The following is a 7,917-nucleotide window of genomic DNA, read 5'->3' on the forward strand; positions in this document are numbered from 1 at the left end:
TTATAATTTATTAGAACTTCGCGGTCTTGTGGCTTTGCCTTCAGCCTTCGCCAGTAATATCTGGTCGAAGACCAAGGTGGTGTTCGGATGAATCTGTGAAACTGTTTAGTTTTCCGTCGCGTTTTTTTTTTTCAACTTAAATAGTGATTGATATTTGAATGGGGCGGAATGTCATCTTGATATTGGTCGTTGGAAAACTCCCATAGATAAACTGGAAATGGCCACCATCGTGGAAAACCTGACAGGTACGTTATGTTATGTTATATTTTCATTCTTTAAAAAGAAGCCTCACCCAGATAATGACAGTATTGAGGAACGGATAACTGGGAAAGCGAGCTTCTTGAGCTGTTGTCATGGAAACAGGCTGCTGAGGCGAGAGGAGGGTGGGAAACCTGACTGACCTGTCCAGGTGAAGAGTGCGTAACCCTTATGAAACGAAACCGACGTTTTTGCAATGTACAGTATGCAAAAACAATACATTTAATATTATGTTGTTGTTGAATTTAAAAAAAAAACTGATTTTATCATATAGGGAAGACCTACAGAGGCTAGTTGTCACTCTGTTTATGCCAGTATATTCTTTTCAATTTCTGTTAAATTTCGATTAAAATCGGTTAAATTTCTGTTTATACAGATACCTTACATTTCCTCACTGTTATTAGAAAGAAAGAAAGAAAGAAAGAAAGAAAGAAACAGTTCATTAAAAACGCGTTGATCTTTTATGACAGCATGCCCCCAGTAGTAGGACAAGTTGTCACATTACATGGGGCAAATTGGTATATGCCATTATGCAGCCTACAGTTCATTAAAAACGCGTTGATCTTTTATGACAACATGCCCCCAGTAGTAGGACAAGTTGTCACATTACATGGGGCAAATTGGTATATGCCATTATGCAGCCTATTATAGGCTTTTCTCGGTTAAATTTAAACAGTAAAACAATCATGAAAAATAAAACAAGAAAATTCAAGAAACAGTACAAATATCAAACCACTGTTTTAGCAAGCAAATTAATAAACTGTAGCATTTTAAACAGCCCAGAAGTTCTAATTTAAGATAATTTACAAAAATATTTGAAACTAAAGTACAAAATCACTGCCATAGAAAACACATTTAATTGTACTCAAAATCTTATAGTTATGGATGTACATTTGATGTGAAAACTATCCCTGGTTTCCACTGCAAGCTATTTATAGTTATTTTTTGAACAGACAGATCAAAATAAATGTGTTTGATACTGGGTTTATTGATTAGATTCTTATGTTTATTGAAAGATTCTTATAATGATTTAACAATGCATACTGTCTGATATAAATGCCTTTTCCTTTAAAAACTAAAGCAAAAATGTGCTTTGTCAAATGTGCTTTAGATTTGAAGCTAACAGAGATCTAACAGACTGTGCTACAGGCTCTGCTGTGAATCGCGGAAAATCACTTCACGAAAAATCATGTTTGTGTTCCCCTGGAGCATTTTGACTTTGCATATATTTGCATACTATTACACAATTAAAGCCAGTGGTTTCCACCAGCTTGTAACTGGGCTATAACCATAGACACTGAGGGACTTGAATATATGGTTACATCGTTGGTTTGAGAGAAGATTGCACAGACTCCTAAAGGTGTGTTCACTGTTTATGTGCATTTCAACATTTCGTTTCCTTTCTCATGCAAAGATGGAGGCTCGAAGAAGGACAGAATTCGACTGGCCAAAGATAAAAGAGAGGAGAAAGATAGGAGCAAAGGTGAGCTGCAAGTCTTTTATTCAGTTATTACTGTCAACAAGGAAATTATATGTTCCTTTCTAAATTGTCTAAAACATCTTGCCTTGTTAAGAACCAGTGTTTAATTCCTGAATGGATTTCGTGACAATCTTGTGGATAAGTTAAAGCAGAGGTTTATTCCAGGGCAATAGACTACTGCGCCATTCATCACTGAATCCGATTGCTCTTGAGCAGCGGAAGCCTTCTGATAATACCACTAAGTGCTTTGCACAAATGAATCAGTATTGTCAGCAGGTAGGGAGAGGCTTGGCCTTTCCAGTGTCTGGGCAATCTATAGACTTACCCATGTTCGCTCCTATGGGATCAGTTTTCTGCCAAAAGTATTGCAGTCACAGATAAAAAATAAGAAGCGTAAAATATAGGTGAATATAACGGTGACGGGTCGCTAGGATCATCAGGTAGGCATACAGCAGTGACAGGCAGACACATATAATGGTGTCCTGTATGGATAGATGTTACCCCAGCTGACAGTTGTCCATTTTCACCTGTAAAAGTGAACACTGAGCATCGGCAGCTAATGAGGCGCATTGGAGTGTCGTCAACTCCCCACTTTGACTGATTGGCTAGAGGAGGAGCTGTCAGTCTAGAACTAGTGGACCAATAATGACGATTAAGCCCACCCTGATTTACATGAAACTCTAACCGCAACATTTGGAAAAGCAAGCGCAGAACATGCAAACAAGGGTGAAGTAAAAAACAGCAAAAGCATACAAAAAATACAAATATGAGCAGAAAATATCTGAAGGCCTTTCCACACTGAGCACGATGCGAAATAGCGAGGCGAATCGCTGACGAACGTTGCTTTCACACCGAACGCGAAACGATTGATCACCTTCTGCTAATTCACGCCTGCACGCTAGGTGGCGCTGACCAACAATGCATTTTTCCTCAGATATGTATCTAGTATATGGATTTAACATCGTCTGCTGCTCAATATACAGCATTAAATTAAGATAAACAAAGTTTGGTTCTACACCAGAAACACAAACTATCTATAAAGCTTACAAGAAGAAAACGGACGGTGCTCTACACATCTCATAATTCAGTGGACAATTAATAGAAATGTTATTCTGTATAAAGAACATGTGAGAATAAATCTGTTCTCAAATACCAACGATAACAAGAACTCAGCATTGATTTCAGTAAACGAGGCTTTGTTACGTCATAACTGTTTCGAACCGTTTCGAAATTTCAATAGTTCACCTTAGGGTGGCGATCTATGTGAACTCGTGAATCATGCGAGTTCACTGAGATCGCCCCGCAGCGGCGAACCACTGCATAAGCGTCTATGGTTATACGATCTCGGATCAGTTTGATCAATTTGTAGACATTTTAGTGTTTGTAGTGATGGGCGCTTTTGAAACTGCTTCATGAAGCTTCGAAACATTTGTGAATCAATTGTTTCGAAACAATGGTTCAGAGCGCGTATCAAAATTATACAGACACTTCATTTTTAATGGTATTTTATTATTTTGATTGCATTTAATATATTATACTTTCAAGAAAGCGTTTTCATTGGGTTTGTAAAAGCTATTTTTATGCATGTTTTGGTCTGAGTTTTTGTTGTGTTTACACAGTTTTGACCAGCAGGCGTCACCAGCGTGTGGTGTTTCGAGCGCTTCGAAACAGTGAATCATTTTGCGAAGCAATTGGTTCAATTGATTCGAAATATCGAAATGGTTCGTTTCTCCCATCCTAGGTGTTTGTTTACACTGGGTTTCGAAACAGCGCCACCACTCTCACCCTTTTGTGCAACAACAGCTGCTCCAGTCACGTGATCCTAGCTAAAATCTTATTGGACGGCCCGTGTTTTCGCTTTGCGAGACTGAAAAGATTCATCGGACTGGTTTGAAAAAAAACATTCGCATTTTCAGTGCGCGAATGTTCGCGGTCTATGTGGAAGCATCCATAGAAATCTATTGTTTTATTCCAGCGCGTCATTGCATCTGATATTAGTTTCGCTTTTTCGCGCTCAGTGTGGAAAGGCCTTGAGAGCACAAAAAACAGAGAAATACAACCAAGGAAAACATGATTTTGTGTGCAAGTCGGAAAATGTAGCATTAATATTTCAGTTTTGTGCAATATGATTTTAAATGTGCTTAATGTTTTGATTCATGCTTATAATTTTTTAAAAATGCGTTATTACATTTTTTATATACACTTATTATTTTTCGATCTGTGACCATTGTTTGCTATTGTGAAAACTTTGCTTTAATTTTAACATTTTGTGCAATATATTTTTACTTGTGTTTTTAAATTTTGGTTTCACGATTGTTACTTTTTTATCCGTGACTGCAATACTTTTGGTGGAAAATTGATCCCATACACCCCTACCTTGTGTCTAGCTGGGCGGGAGCGAGCTCTCTTGGAGAAGGAACAGCGCGCACAGCAGCAGTATGAACGCTCTCTGGTGGAGCGAGGGAAGCGTCTGGAGGAGCAGCGGCAAAAGGAGATGCTCCGTCGTTCCGCTGTGGAGGAGAAAAGGAGGCAGCGCATAGAGGAGGAAAAGGTCAGGGGTTACAGCCAAACTTTATTCTCATTGGGGTATCCACTCATAGGGCAGATATGAAGTTTTTTTTTTTTCTCATATACCTTCTTATCTCTGAATTCTTTTATTTTGGATTTAGTTTGTAATATTATGATAAAATTATATTCTTATTATGAATAGATTCTTGCTGTAAATTTTTTTTCCAGTTTGCTTAAAGGGGTCATATGATGTGATTTCAAGTTTTCCTTTCTCTTGGTGGTGTGTGTAATTTTTAGCTATTAAAATACTTCAACATACAGTTTTTGGAGTCAAATGCAGCAGATAGGGAAAAATGTAAGTAATATGCACTACTGTTGAATTTTTGGGGTCAGTAAGATTTTTTTTCTTTCCTTTTTTGAAAGAAATTAATACACATTGTATACATATATTAACATAATACAATTAATACATTTATTCAGCATTAAACTGATCAAAAGTGACAGTAAAGATATTTGTCTTTATAAATTTGACAATTTCTATTCATCATAACCTTCTATTCACCTAAGATGCCTGACTCACAGTTTCATTTTCAAAATGACATTTTAAAATATATTCAAATAGAAAATAATTATTTGAAACTGTAATAATGTTTCACAAACAATATTCCTGTTTTTACTGCATTTGAGATCGAATATACGCCATCTTGATGAGCATAAGAGACTTCTTTCAAAAACATTTAATATTCTTACCAGCCCTAACTTTTGAACGGTAGTGTATAGACTGTATATTGCTAATATTTCATTATATTATAGTCTATATCTATGCTAAACTTTGACCCCTTGATCTCAAGAAAACAACATACACTTAACCAATGGCATGAGTTTGGGGGCGGGACTAGCTTTTCATCCAAACAATGAGAAGATCCAGGGAGTATTTGAAAAATCTGATTGGAAACATTTATTATCTTTGCATTTTTGCTGATGCCACATAAATTACACACATCATCTTTAAACCAAAGCAAAAATGTAATTTTGGAGGTGTAGGAAACCATTCCACTATGTTTCATATGGTAATATGAAAGCCAAAGTCAAGCAACTGACAAAGGTGGAACGCCAATAAACAGATTTTAGCTAAAAATATGCAAAAGCACAATACAAGGCTGGCAGTAGCTATTTATATTAGCTCAAGATGTTCAGATTGTGATGTTGACATTTTTACTGGTTAGATTTTATAAATTTATGAATAGTTTTCAGAACCTGTGTGTAATTAAGTATTTATTCACGTTGAATTTAACCTCCTAGAGTTCCCACCTTTTGTGGCATTGAGTTTTGTCTTAGCAGGAGAGCGAAGTCTTTGTTTATATTGATTGAATACTAGCCACCCCCAGTCAGATGCTGCAATGATTGGTGACTCTCTCTGGAGTGATCAAATGACCTCACTGTTCCCGATATTCATTCTTAACTGATATATACAAATCAAATTACTCTAGAAAAACATGGTGTGTCATAGAAAGGGCGTGTCTGAAGAAGCGAAAAGGAAAAATACAGTACGGTGTGATTAAGATGCCTACTTACAGAGACTACAGTTAGGCAGTGGATCATTGTGTGCGGGGTGTGGTGCTGTTTCTGTGTTCTGGTATGGAAGTGCTGCCTCTGTTATGTCTAGTCTTACCTCAAATGACTCTGATCTTGGCCAGTGTTTGGATTTAAATTAATTCTGGCTCCTCTATCTGCAGTGGTATCAAATCTGTAGCAGTAGCTTGGCCTCCTTACGTCCACCTGCAGACAATATGCAGCGTGAGCCACCTAGTTTTGTGTATGCTCAAAGCCATTCATCACCTTTTTTGCAGTCTTCTTCATCAGATTAATCAAATTTAAAAAATAACGAGATGTCAAAGGAGAATGTAAGATGCAAGAGGGGTTTTGCATCACCCTAAAGGGTTTATTTTGTGATTATGACTACATTATTGCTGATTACATGGCTAAATTAAGATGAGTCTGTCATTATTCACCTTCATGTTCACCTGTGTGACGTGGCTGACTTCTTTGGAAAACAAAAGGTGAATTTTTGAAAAATAGCCTGCCTTGTGCTTTTCCTTATAATTAAAGTGAATAGGGGCTGGATGTTTTAAGCTACAAAATGACACAGAAGCATTATATAAGTATCATAAATGTTATCACAATGTTTGCACTAACAATGTATCTTTGTGAGGAACAATGGTTTTTGAATTTCAATTGATTCATCACACAAAGCTACCGTACACCTTCAGAATACTCAGAATATCTCACAAGTCATGTGAACTGCTTTTATGATACTTTTGATGGAGGTTGTTTGTGATTTTAGACCTTGAGAGTTCTAGTCCCCATTCACTTTCATTATATGAAAACGAGCAACCAGAATGTTCTCTGAAAATTCATCTTTTTAAATCCACGATATTATCCAGAAATAATATCATGGGGTTTGGGATGACATGATTGTGAGTAAATGATGACAGAGTGTTCATTTTGGGTGAATTATCTCTTGTGAAAAAGAAGTACACTTTTAAAAAAAACAGAACTTATTACAGAAATAATATACTGTACTTTAAAAAATTATAATTATGTGCAAATTAAATGTAATGTTTTCTGGCACTTAGCTGCATAATTGCAATTAAATGAAAATGTATTGTATTTTAATTTGGTATGAAAGCAATTAGTTGAATTAGTGCTTTTTGACTCACGTATAGGACTTAAGTACATCTTTATATGTAATTTAATAATTACTTTTAATGTCTTTGAAATATGGTTAAACTGTACTGCTGAACATTAACAAGCATTTATGGTAAACCAAATTATACTTTAATGTAATTTCTGTTGAAACTTGTATTGAATAAAACAATACATTTTAAAATTATAATCAAGTACTTAACATGTGCTTTGTCATTCAACACATCAAGATAAGTCTAAGATTATTGAAACTGATTCAGTATGTACTTTGAAATAAAACTTTTATTTTGGCATTATTACTAAGTGCACTTTTTTAAAAGTGTCCTTCATTTTGTTGGGAAACAGTCATTTTTATTTCATTTCTTTAATATTATATTATCTGCATGTACCGTTTTTTAAAAATATATATATTTTAAGATTTGTAGTACACTACAAGTGCAATACAGTTAAGTGCTCTTCTTTTTCACAAGGAATCCCTTTGTAAATGCAGTTTGTTTATCATAAAAAAAGGCTACAGAGTGACATGAGATAAACTAGAACAGCTACTGTATGTAGAAAATTGGTGACCTGGGGCGGTCAGGTATATATATATATATATATATATATATATATTTGCCATGTATACAATCGTGACATGGCACAACAAGCTCAAATTTTATAGGATAGGTGAAGTGGAATGGTAATTTCCTGGTCTTATTCATAAATCAATTGAAAACTACATAGCCACTATCTGTTTTCATTTTTTAACAAACGTGAAATGGCTAAAATAAAAAGACGACAGGTATCGCTCTTTACCGAATGGAAAGACGTATTTGCATTTGTGGAGCTATCTGGATCTGTGGAGTGTCTCATTTTACAAATCGAACTGCCTTGCATAGAAAAAAGGATGTTAACAGACTACAGAGCACTATGCAAAACCACGCAGCACGAGATGTCGCATATATTATTATTATAGTTCAGGTATT

The 7,917-nt window shown here is 35.7% G+C and overlaps 1 pseudogene; it reads left to right on the plus strand.

Annotated features, from left to right (window-relative positions):
* The window catches only part of LOC107663613 (MAP7 domain-containing protein 2-like), an 18,609-nt pseudogene continuing 10,692 nt past the window's right edge, over nt 1-7,917 (plus strand).

Source organism: Sinocyclocheilus anshuiensis, unplaced genomic scaffold (assembly GCF_001515605.1).
Source record: "Sinocyclocheilus anshuiensis isolate Anshui unplaced genomic scaffold, SAMN03320099.WGS_v1.1 scaffold928, whole genome shotgun sequence".
Lineage (NCBI taxonomy): Eukaryota > Metazoa > Chordata > Actinopteri > Cypriniformes > Cyprinidae > Sinocyclocheilus > Sinocyclocheilus anshuiensis.